Below are 12,844 nucleotides of genomic sequence, written 5' to 3'. Positions count from 1 at the left end.
TTTTGGCTAAGGAAGACCAGGGTTTTGCAGTCATCTTTGGGATTCTTGTGGACTCATGTATTGATGGTGTGTTTCTTCATGTTCTTGTAAGCTTTGTTATGTGAATCATTTCCTTTCCATTACTGCTGCACATTAAACAAATGAAGTGTTAAAGTATGAATTCATGCTAGCCATGCTCTGCTTTTAAATTTGTTTAATTTCAATGTTTTCTACTGTTTAAGGAGAATTCAAAGTATTATTTGCTCTCCTTAGCTCCTCACCGGTCTTTTCCATCCACTCACCTCAATCAAAGGCATCAATACGGTCTCCTACCTCGCCCCAAAGAACCCCCTGCAGAAACTGTGTCAAATCCCCGCACCCAAAATTGCAATTCCTCAATTTGCCACCAAAAACCCAAAAAACCCCAAATCAACCTTTTTAATCAGTTTACTAGCCTAATATCATTGTTACCTTGTTGGTCATCTCATCCCATTGAAGATTTTATCGAGATTGACCGAAGAGAGCCTTCTCCTGCCCCGTAGGGCTAGCTACGAGGCTAAATGGTTTGATGTAGCCTTGAGGTTTACCTTTCTCAGCCTGAGGTGAAATTTCAAGAGCTAACACATTGTTCACCCAGACTTCAAAAGTCCTTAAATCTGATTTATTTCCTTATCAGGTTCATCCTCAATCTCTATCACAAGTCGCTTCGGCCTTGTTCCTTTGTATTTTAAGAATACGTTAAACTATGAAAATAACGTAAAAATGGCTCCCTCCGAACTTGAAACAATATATATTTCCATTCACGAACCCTTTCGGGTCCGGTTTATCGCATCGACGCTTTATCCTGCAATAAAATTTATTATCCCATCGAGTACGGCCATCGCCGATATCAATTCGCCGATCCGACCATCAACGATTGGCATATCGCATCGCATATATATATATATATATATATATATATATATATATATACATATACACGTACACACACACACACACACACACACACACACACACACATATATATAAGGCCCCACTCCATTGTGTTTGCCGATTGCGATCCGCCAATATTGGTGATTGTGGTATTGCATCAGTCCCATCACATGTATGCCTCCGATTGCCTCCACCGATTGCGATTGCCAATCGGATCTAGATTGTTGATCGGCCAGATCTAACGACTCTTGTTCACTATCCCTTTGACCTCCGATAGGCTTGATTTTTGTTGTTTTCTCATGTTTTTAGCCTCTCAATAGTGTTATCCTTCAAGTCTAAAACTTCTCCTTTTGTGCTAGTTTTGAATATTTATGAGGATTTTTAGAGGACTTGAAGATTTAGAGGGTTTTTAGGACCCATTTTCAAGGGATTTTGCCTCTTTTTCCAAAGGAAAAAGGCAGCTTCATTTTATGATAACTTCTGCATCCTAAGTCAGTTTTTTCCCATTCAAGTTGCAGTGGATTCAGAATAAGATGATCGTTGCAATGGGGCTAGTTCCAGGAACTTCCTTGGACTTTCATTTTTCCTCAGTGAGGGACACTTAGACTTAGGAGTCTATCCAAAATCCATTTTGGATCAGTCTAAGAGATTTTTGAGGATAGGAATGGTGTCTTGAAAGTGGAAGAAGGTGGACGAAGGTAGGAGAAGGTGAGTGAAGGGTGTGAGAGCCCCTTGTCCAAGCCTAGTAACCCTCAAAGTTCTATCTTTCACCAAAGTTTGTGCCCATGGTGTCCTCCATTTACCTTAGCAGAGTGGTCTCGGTGGCAAATTCTGGAAGCAATATGAGGTGTTTAGAATGGATATGGAGTGGCCTAGGTGGGTGTAGAAAGGTGTGCCCGCTCTTTCAGGTCAACACAATCCTTGCAAACCAATCAAACACATGCATCAATTGATCATTGTTACAACAAAGTAAATTAACATGGAAAATATGAGTTGAATTTTATTGTAATCTACTCTAATCTACAACATCACTTATAATTTCCAAACCAATGCTACTAACTCCTAGAGTGAAGAAAATAAACATGTAGAAGGAGTGCAGTCCCATACTTGAAAATTTCCAAGAAATCATAAACAAATATTTTTGGGTTGTTATTGTAGATCTTCCAATCACTCTTCCCACAAGAGAGGTGATAAGCAAACCTGCAACTACATATTCTATAATATAACACCTACTGAAACAAGAAGAGCATTGTTATAACTTGAGTAGGAACAAGAAATAAATACAAGAGAGGGACTAAAGCCTTTGGGTTGGGCCCAAGCCCAAGGGTTTCAACCCTCCAAAACTACTTCAGGTGCAGACCAATAATGAACTTCCGATTAATAGAAAATAAGTGTCACATACATCATATGAAAGATTCGGACAATGTTAAGCACTAGGCTCTCAGTAGCTACTCCTAGCTGCAACAAAAATTCAAATCCTAATGAGACTTTTGGTTGGTTTATTTATACAAAAAGTAGTTGAGGGCAACTCCCTTGAAAAGAGGAGTGATTCCCTCCAAAATATCGAGATTTGTGGATCTGGTTCCCCTTGGTCTTCACATGGACTTGGAGTTCCTCGGCTGCTAGTGAATTTGAGTTGTTGGTGAAGATTTTTTGATCTCAAGTCGAGTTGGAGAGTTAATGAGGTGGACAAGCCTCCTATATTCTCTTTGGTTGTCTCCATCAAGCCCCTGCATAGTAAATATCTCCAAAAATGCTTCTTTTTCCTACATATTAATCACATTAGGCCATGCAATATGAAAAACACCCTTTAGTCTTCCTACTAAGCATATTATGGTTAAAAATGTGAATTAATGTGAGAAAAGGAATGACAATTTAAATAGGAACACAAAAAATTATAGATATAACCATAAACCTAAAGATGCAACAGAAATAACACTTCATTTCATTAATATCAAATACTGAAATGTGCTTACAAACAGAATGGAAATAAAACTAGCTCAGGTGATGGTAGCTTATATCTGAGAAGAGATGTGGTGGCTACATGCCTCTGAACTATGTTGCAATGAGGATAAAGGGCCTATTTATTATTGGAAACATGATAAAACCCTAACCACAGGTGATGTAACACCAAGAGTTTGTGGGCCCTGTTGGGGTTAGTTGGGCAGCCAACTTCCCGAAGTCATAACATGGTCATATTATCTCCATTTGGCGCATACGATACCTTTTTGGAAAGGTCTCTCTGAGTACTACAAGTTTCCCCATAAGCCCTTGCATACGACTTGAAGCCTGTTGTGGACCTCAAAAAAACTTTGTTTAAGGGGTCAAAACTGCTCCGGAAGTTCAGGGCTCAAAAAACTGCTAAAAATAGTAAATGCTAAAATAAACAAGGAAATAAATGAAACTAACTCGAGGTATAGGTGGGATAGGGGGGTGGACACCAATATCCACTTGGATCATTCCCCCCCCCCAGGAAGCAATGGTTCACATTACGTACAAAGCCTCCATGAGGTGAGGAAATTTTTTTGAACCTGGTCCCTGGTGAGCCACTTGCCTTGGTCCAGGAGTTGGCCAGATTTGACAATTCGATATAGTTGGATCTTCTATTGGCGAGTGTTCTTGACCTATGTGTCCATAATCCAATCATTTGTGGCCTGTTCCATGCAGTCTGGATTTAACTCTGTTGGTGTGAGTTATTCTGCAATGTTTGATGTGTCTAGTAATGTTGGGAAGTATGGTCGAAGGCGGTCCACATTGAACGCTAGGTGCAGGCCAAGGAATGGGGGAATGTTGAGCTCAAAATCAATGTCTCCCATAGCCTTAGTAATGGTGTAAGGACCATATCGGAGTGTTTTGAGCTTTTGATGGGCTCCAGTAAGGCACTCTTTTGGCAAATGCAACCAGACTTTGTCGCCCACCTGAAACTTATATGGAACCCAATGTTGATCATGTTGTTGCTTGTACTTGGCATTTGACTTCTCCAGGATGTCGTAAATCTGCTTGTGGATGTGTTGAATGCGTTTAATAAATCTGGTCACTTTCAGACGATACATGTGTGGATTATATTTTTGTAGTCGCTTGAGGCATGGGAACATCAATCAAACATAATAGTTGAAATCCTAGACCCACTTGAAACGGACTGTGAACAATCGAGCAATGGAGATATCTATTATAATTGTGTTGCATATATGGAAGACACTCATCCATGGTTCAAGGATGCTTGGAGTTGTACATGCAAAGTAGGTGCATTCTCATCCTATTGACAACCTCCGTCTGGCCATCAGTCTAGGGATGGAAGGCAGTCGACTTGGTGAGCTTGGATTCCAATATTGTCTAGAGGCTTGACCAGAATGTGCTCAGGAACTTGTTATCCTGATCTGATATAATGGTCTGCAGGATCTCAAAATGTACCCATACTCATTCAAAGAAGAGTTTAGTAGTGTCCTCTACTGCGATACTCTTCTTGCAAGCTGCCAATATAGCCATCTTGGAAAAATTGTCCACGACCACAAATACATATTCATTACCATGTTTGCTAGAAGTGAGGCCATACATATAGTCCATGGAGATGGATTCCCATGGCCGGTTGGGAGTAGGCAGAGGAGTGTACAAGCCTTGCTTCTTGATAAATGGCTTAGTGATGGCACAAGCAGTGTAGGATCTAATACATTTCCCAACATCCAGTCAGATTTTGGGCCAACAGAAGTACTTTTGTAGTACAACCACAGTTTTCTCCACCCCAAAGTGTCTTGCGACTCAACTGTAGTGCGCCTCCCAAATCAGTTTGGCATGCTCACTTGAAGGAACACAAATGTGGCCCATGTAGCATAATAATTCATCCAGGAGGTGGAAATCGGGAACTTTCTTCCCATCTATTAGCATCTAGTACGTGGAGGCAAACTCTGGATCATTTTTGTATAGTTGTGGCCATCTAGAAGTCTCGTGACCCCAAGATTTGAGAACAGTGGTTAGTGTTGCAACATGGGGGTTGACTGACATGATTGGTTCTTCCCTTTTTGTATTTAATGTTCAAGTGGAATTTTTGCAAATATGTAGACCACTTCTGATGACGATCATTCTGCAACTTCCCCTGTGTCTATATAAACTGAAGAGGTCAGTGATCGGTTGGATGATCGTTTCCTTCCCCATAATGTAGTTGTTCCATTTTCGACAAGCCTACATGATGGGATACATTTCTTTATAAATAGGTGGAGTGCATCTGAATTGTATCAGAAAGTCTCTTGCTATGATAGGCCACTGGATGCCCGTGTTGGATGAGGACTGCACCAATAACATAGTCTGAGGTGTTTGTCTCGATTTCAAAGGGTTGTTGCAAGTCTGGTAGTGTGAGTATCGATGCAGAGCAGAGGCAACACTTCAACTCAACAAACACCTTCTGTTGGGACTTGGACCAGGAAAACTTTTCTTTCACCCCGCCCTTAGTAATCTGACTCAAAGGCCAAGTGATATGGGAGAATCCCAACATGAACCTCCGATAAAAATTTGCAAGGCCCAAAAAGTTGTGAAGCTCCATTAGAGTGGTCAGGGCTGGCCAATCCCAAATGACTTGGATCTTGGTTGGGTCCACATGCACGCCACGCTCATCTATGATGTACCCTAATTATTGGACCCGACTCATGTCAAAGGTGCATTTCTCCAAGTTGGCACACATTTTGTGCTACCGAAGGGTTTGAAGGACCTGTCAAATGTGTTGCAAGTGTTCTTCCCAACTCTCGTTGAATATGAGGATGTCATCCAGATAAACCACCACGAATGAGTTGGTGAAGGGCCACAAGATGTCATACATTAGCCTCATAAAAGTAGCGGGGGCATTCATCAACCTGAAGGGCATAACCAACCATTCAAAAAGGACTTCCTTGGATTTAAAGGCAGTCTTCCATACATTTGCGAGATCTATTAGAACATGGTGATAACCAGACTTCATATCGATCTTGCTGAAATACTTGGCCCCATTGAGTTGGTCTAACAGATCATCAATCCATGGGATTGGATACCTATTCCTGACAGTGATTTTGTTTAATGCCCGATAATCAATGCAGAGCCTCCAAGTTCTGTCCTTCTTTTGTACCAGTACAATCAGGCTCCCACAAGGTGAGGAACTTGGTTGGATGTGCCCTTTTTGCAACAACTCCTAGATTGTCTGCGTGATTTCTTCATTTTATAAAATGAAGTGGAAATATATCGACCCGTTGGGCAGAGGTGCTCCAAGAGTCATATCGATTAAATGCTTGACCTAACAATGCAAGGGTAGCCCTGTGGGTGAGGAGAATATGTCCTTGTATTCTTCCATGACCGCATCCACCTACTTCTACTACTTGGAGGAACCCTTATCGGGTGCCATGGTCGTGGCTATGACCTTCCCCTTACTTTGAGAGCAAATCAGAAAGAAAAAAAATTCCCATGTTTGGGAGATGACCTTACTACATTTCTTAGTAGAGATCAAAGAGATGGTGGTAGGTGGGGCTACCTCTGGTATCCTATATAACTTAGAACCCAAATAAATAATAACAAAGCAAGGTCTAGACTCATATAAAGCATGTTGCCTCCATAAGTATGGTTTTTGTAATAATACATCACAAACTTCAAGAGGAGAAACATCACATAGTACCTCATCTGTGAAGGGCTCGATGTTGTAGGGAAGGCAACACTATTAGCTGACGTGAAGATCTCGTCCTTGGAGAGGCCACCTGATGGTGCATGGATATGGATGTGTTGTAGTCGATAGGCCCAACTACTTCATGACCTATGCTAAAATGAGGTTCTTTTGGCTCTTGTTGTCGATAATGAACTGTAATGGAGAACCCTGCACCCACATCCATGAGTGGAATAGGCACTCCCACTCTTCTGGATCTTCGGGCTCAACCTTATGGATCTTAGTAGTATCCACAGTGGCACCAGGATCCACGTCAATGATCAGCTTCTCTTTATCATTCCCCTTGCTGGGTTCTGACTCAAATTCAGAACATGAGTTAGACTCAAAAGCCTTCAGCTCAGCCACCAGTGACTACTTAGCCTGACACTCACTTGTGTTGTGAGTGGAGCTCTTATGGAACTCACACCACTTTCCTGTGTCCTTCTTTGTCTATGTGGTGTTTTTCTTTGCTTGTAGCTTCGACAGGTTATCCTAGGTCGCCCCATATTGGCTTTGTCGTTTGCTCTGTGGTTCAGGGGCACCTTTCCCTTGCTTCGGATTCACAAATCCAAAGTCTCACTTTCTCTGTTTAAGCTTTTTCTCAATCTTGACAGCGTGTCGATACACCATGACAAGTGAGAAGATCTCCAGGAACTCAATCTCATCTTGGATGTACCTGTGTAGGAAGCCGCAGTACTTGAGTACCAAATGTTTCTCAAAATCCTTGATACCCAATTTCGTGTGAAGGGTATGGAAAACATTAGTAAACTCTGGCATGTGTTGGTTCCTTCAAATTTGCAATGTGGTCCACTTTATGCATTTATCCTCATAGCTCCCGACAGGGTAGTACTACTCCTTGATGGCATCCCAGAACGAATCCCAAGTGGGTATGACCGAAAATAGTGAGGGTGTAATTTCAACATTCTGGTCGCATTAGGTTTCCCACTAGTCCTTGACATGGGGGGTGGCTTTAAGAAGAGAAAAATTTATCTTTTCCTAGCTGGAAAAATCATGAACAGAAAAATATTTTTCTAGCAGATTTAACCATTTATCTACAACGTCAACATCTATCTAACTGTTGGGTCCCTATAATACTAGTGATTACCCCATTACTATTGTAGTTCTACCCCTTATTAATATTGTTGTGCCCCTATTATCCATATTTTTATTACTGTGCCCCATAAAATCCCTCTATTGTTATTTTTGGGGCTTTATATTATTATTGTTAGGTCGGCTAGGTTATATTGTGACTCCTTATACTCCTATATATAGAAAGGAGGTTTTGTCATTTGAATCATCCAAGAATTGTTCATTTATGTAATGTAAAGGAGGTTTCCCCCTCGAAGAGGCTGAATTCTAAGGCAATGATCTATCTTTTCTATCTTTTTCTTGAGCTGGTTTCATAACATTTGGTATCAGAGCTTTGGATTCTAGGGTTTCGTTGCTTCAAATAGGTCATCGTGGAATTTTCGCTAGAACTTTTTTTCTATGACGTTTCAGAAGCTAAAAAAAAAACCCATTTGAGAAGACGTCGCGTTGAATCTCGGGTCTCAATTTCAGAGCTTTTCGCGCTATATTTGGGGAGATATGATCTGGGGAAGTTGGTATTTTTGCAGACTCCTGAATTACATTCCAAACAGGTGACCTAGGGAAAATCGTCATAACTTTATCTCTGAGCATCAGATTGAAATTTCGTAAGAAGCTATAGAAAGAGGACAGACTGAAGTTTCTTATATATATTTTTCAGAGCCAAAGGTCAAAATAGGGACATGTGGCACGTCGTACAAGTTCTCTCTACTGAACTAGTCTATAATCAGGTCATTGTGGGAGATTTGACATAACTCTTCCTTGGAGAATCCAATTGGGATCAGAATGGTGGCATTGGAAAGAGGACATAGAAGGCTACTACAGGTCGCAATTTCAGAACTGGATGATTAGAAATTACAAAGATGCATCAGAGGCAATATCGAGCTCCTACAAAGTGAAAAAAAAGGTGTGTAGATTTTTTTAAATTTTTGCTTAAGCTTGGTTTGAAAAATTATTTTGAAGGAATTCAAAGGGCATAGTAGAGAATTGTTATCGATAACTTATGCCCAGAGGAAAGAAAATGCAAAAACCTAGTAAGCAACCTGAAAGCAGCAGCATGACTCATGAAGAAGAGGAAGAAATGCTACATGATATATCAAAATTACAAGACCAAGTGCAACAAATGTCAGTCTCACAAAAGCTAACAGAAGCTAAGATAAATGGCATGGAATCTAAGATAAAGGGCGTGGAAGCTAAGATGAATGGCATGGAAGCTAAGATGGACGATTGGAAGACAGATTTGAAGACAGACATGGAAGAATTGAAGATAAATATGAATAAGTTGCTACAAGAAATGGTCACTAATGGTGAAAGGGTAGTAAAGGAAACTCATGATGAGAACAAAAGAAATGTTAATCATGATTCCATAGACCCTAATGTTGGATCGAAGACCCACCATATTCCAAAAATCGATATGAGGAAGTTTGATGGCAAGGATCCCGCAACATGGATATTACAGATGGAGCAATTTTTTGATCTCAATAATGTGCAAAACACACAAAAGGTACGTATTGCAACTTTATATTTGGAACCAAATCAGTTTGTATGGTATCAATGGCTTTGCTCTCGTAAAAAAATTATCACTTGGGCAATTTTTATGGAAGAATTGACAGCACATTATGAGGATACAAAAAGCAACACTTTTTTCAGCCAATTGATAAGTCTCAAACAAAAGGGTTCAATAATGGAGCACATTGAGGAGTTCCAAAAATTGAACATAAGGGTAAAAAATATTCCAGAGGAGCATAGGATTGATGTGTTCATAGGGACTTTAAAGGATAATATCCAACATGATGTTTGCCTTTGGGAACCTGATTCATTAGAGAAGGCATTCAGGTTAGCAAGAAAAATGGAAAGCAAAATTATGGCAACCAGGAAGCACACCACTCACAACTATAAAGATGGAAGCGTTGTTGCCCCTAGTCTTCCAAAACCTATAATGTTGACACCACAACAACTGGAAGAAAAAATAGCAAAAGGGCTTTGTTACAGTTGTGATAGAAAATACACTAAAGGTCATAAGTGTGCTGAGAAGAAATTATTCTACATAGATTGTGAAGAGGAAGAAGAAAAGGAGCAAGAAAGGTCAAAAGAAGAGGATATAATCCAAGAACAAAGCCTAGATAAAGAAGAAATGAATCCGACCATATCTTGTAATGCATTGGCAGGAATTACCACTCCTCAAACCATCAAGATAGAAGGACAAATCAAGAAGAAAAAGGTAATAGTGTTGATTGATTCAGGAAGTACTCACAATTTAATTCATTGTAAGGTAACAAAAGAATTGAATTGCTTCTTATATCCAGCACCAGAGTGTCAAGTGATGGTTGCAAATGGAGGAACAATAAATTGCTCGGGAAAGTGCCATAATATCAAGCTATCCATGGTGTTAGACTCCGTCTTAACAGTCAATGAGAGATTGATTCTTCTTCAAAACCCTGTTTTGAAGAAGAAATCATCAAGTCTGTTTAATACATGAAGGATTGGAATAGTTCCCAAGTGGTTGTTGTACATAGGATTGAAATATGAGAAAATAGGATACTTAATACTGACAGACATGCAGAATCTTCTTGTGAAGAATAAGAAGATATCCCAGAGTTGGAGGAGAATCCATTGATAATACACATGTATCGGGGTCTTTGCCTCCCAGAAATTCTGGAGGATCCTCACTTCGACTGGCAACATTGGCCTCAGGCTTCTATACCCTTCTCAGAGGATGAATTGGAATATATTTATATCCTTGATGCCATCAAGGATGCAGAAATGTTGAGACCGGAGTTACCCATAGTACGAGAGGCTTGTATGAGATTTTGAAATATTTAATTCCTTGGAATTATCATTTTTGTTCAGAAATTAGCCAGTTTTATCTCCAAATGCAGGTCACAGCACATGATGTGTCTACCATGCTTCAACAAGGGCATAATACTATTATTCTTCTGATTAATAAGAGGATACGAGGATGCTAGTACGAGGTCAAGTTCAGTATCAGGATTGTCATATTCAGAGGGATGTATGCAGCATGCTGGTGCATTTGAAAAGTATAACACAGTTGCATGGGATTCTCCCATACCCTCAAAGAAACGCACTTCTATGTTTCGCCAGCGGCCATCATCTCTTGAAAATCTTACTAAAAGTGTGTAAGTTTCACATGGGCAAGATTTGTCATACCTATCAAGTTCCTCAGAAGGTGATCTGCTTTATGAATGCAAGGATCAGATAATTACTCCTGAGACAGGTCTTGGTGGTGTATTTATTAGGCAACCACATTCAGCTACAAGAGAAGAAGAGTCAGAAGCAAGTTCACTTTTAATAGACAATAAAGGATACAGTAAATTTTATCTTTCAAATCAGGCTTATTCTGGGGTAGGGGACACTCATGTACAGATATGGGGTGATGATATAACTAGATCTGAAAGATGGATGGAAATGAAAGAGCTGAAAAAACTTCTTCAAAGTTGCCATTCGCCTTTAATATCTATTGAACTAGAGGATGTTGTAAACTTTGATACATTTATGGAGCTCTCAAAGGAAGACGAGCAAAGGCATCTGGTGAAATATCTTTCTTCTGTCGATCATTCTGGACTTCCAGAAAGCTTGAAATGCATGTTTAACAGTGGCCAATTCAAGGGGGCTTTATCCAACTTTCAGCACTTACTTTCTGAAGGCATGTTTGGGACTTATGGGTCTAAGTTGAGCCCTCAGGTGTTTCTCAAAGATGATCGCCCAAGATTGAGTCGCAAAGAATTGTTTAGAAAAACACTGAACAAAACAGCACATGCATGGAAACTCATTGTAGATCTCCGACTTTCAGAAGAGGAAGCATCAAGTCTAAGGTTTTTTGTTGATGAACCTGCATATACAGATCTTCACTGGGGAATGTTTATACCAGCTATAAAGGGGCAGGCAAATGAAGAGCAGCAGCAGGAGTGGCTTCCTCTTGCAAATAAAATGCAAATAATTGGTTGTTATGCGCAAACGGAGATGGGCCATGATTCCAAATGTCCAAGGTCTTGAGACAACTGCAACGTTTGACCCAAATACTGATGAATTTGTTTTAAATAGCCCAACTTTGACTTCGACCAAGTGATGGCCAGGAGGCTTAGGAAAAGTATCAACACATGCAATTGTATATGCTCGCCTCATAACTGATGGTCAGGACTACGGTGTGCATGGTTTCATTGTTCAAATACGCAGTCTTGAAGATCACCAATCACTTCCAGGAGTTACAGTTGCTGATATTGGTATGAAGTTTGGAAATGGTGCATATAATACCATGGATAATGGGCTGCTAAGATTTGATCATGTTCGGATACCACGCAAGCAAATGCTAATGCGGCTTTCTAAAGTTACTAGGGAAGGAAAATATCTGCATTCTGATGTCCCTATGCAGCTTGTTTATGGAACCATGGTTTATGTGCGACAAACAATTGTCTCAGATGCTTTTAATTACCTCTCCCGGGCAGTTTGCATTGCTGTGAGATACAGTGCTGTCAGACGACAATTTGGTTCACAGGCTGGTGGTCCTGAAATTCAGGTCAGGCTCTTTCCCTTGCTGGCTACAGCTTATGCCTTCCGATTCGTGAGTGAATGGATGAAATGGCTACACTTGGATGTAACAAAACGTTTGGGAGCAAAGGATTTCTCAACATTGGCCGAGGCACATGCATGCACTGCTGGGTTAAAGTCATTGACGACATCAGTGACTGCGGATGGCATTGAAGATTGTCGTAAGCTTTGTGGTGGACATGGGTACTTGTGCAGTAGTGGGCTTCCAGAGCTGTTTGTTGTATATGTTCCTGCGTGCACATATGAAGGAGATAACACAGTTCTGCTTCTACAGGTAGCAAGATTCTTGATGAAGGCAGTTCAACAATTAAGATCAAAGAGGCCTGTGGGAACTGCAGCATATTTGGGCAAGTGGTAACATGGAAGGCATATGCCATGAGAGCATAGACACAGGGAGTACTTCCAAGGATGCTGCCGGATTTGAAATAAAACCAAAGGGTAGTCCTTCACTTGGTGCTAGCAGCTTGTTTTCTTCACCCTCAAAAAGATAGCCGGTCAAATAGGTGGCAGAATTTCCTTCATCAAAGGACAGTTAACTCATTTGTAGGCTACGACTACATGACATTTCCAATTTTTATGAAGAATCATTAGATCGAGAGATTCTATGAGTATTTTCAGGCAGATAAG

General features: G+C 40.5%; 1 pseudogene; it reads left to right on the top strand.

Annotated features, from left to right (window-relative positions):
- Positions 1-10,673: 10,673 nt before the first annotated feature.
- On the top strand, positions 10,674-12,575 carry LOC149176076 (peroxisomal acyl-coenzyme A oxidase 1 pseudogene; annotated as a pseudogene).
- The last annotated feature ends 269 nt before the right edge of the window (positions 12,576-12,844 follow it).

The sequence above is a fragment of the Pinus tabuliformis genome, chromosome 4_1 (assembly GCF_031772625.1).
Source record: "Pinus tabuliformis cultivar Carrire ecotype Pingquan chromosome 4_1, CPIR1, whole genome shotgun sequence".
NCBI lineage: Eukaryota > Viridiplantae > Streptophyta > Pinopsida > Pinales > Pinaceae > Pinus > Pinus tabuliformis.
Note: the sequence above shows the minus strand (reverse complement) of the source record. Positions and strands in the feature narration are given on the sequence as shown.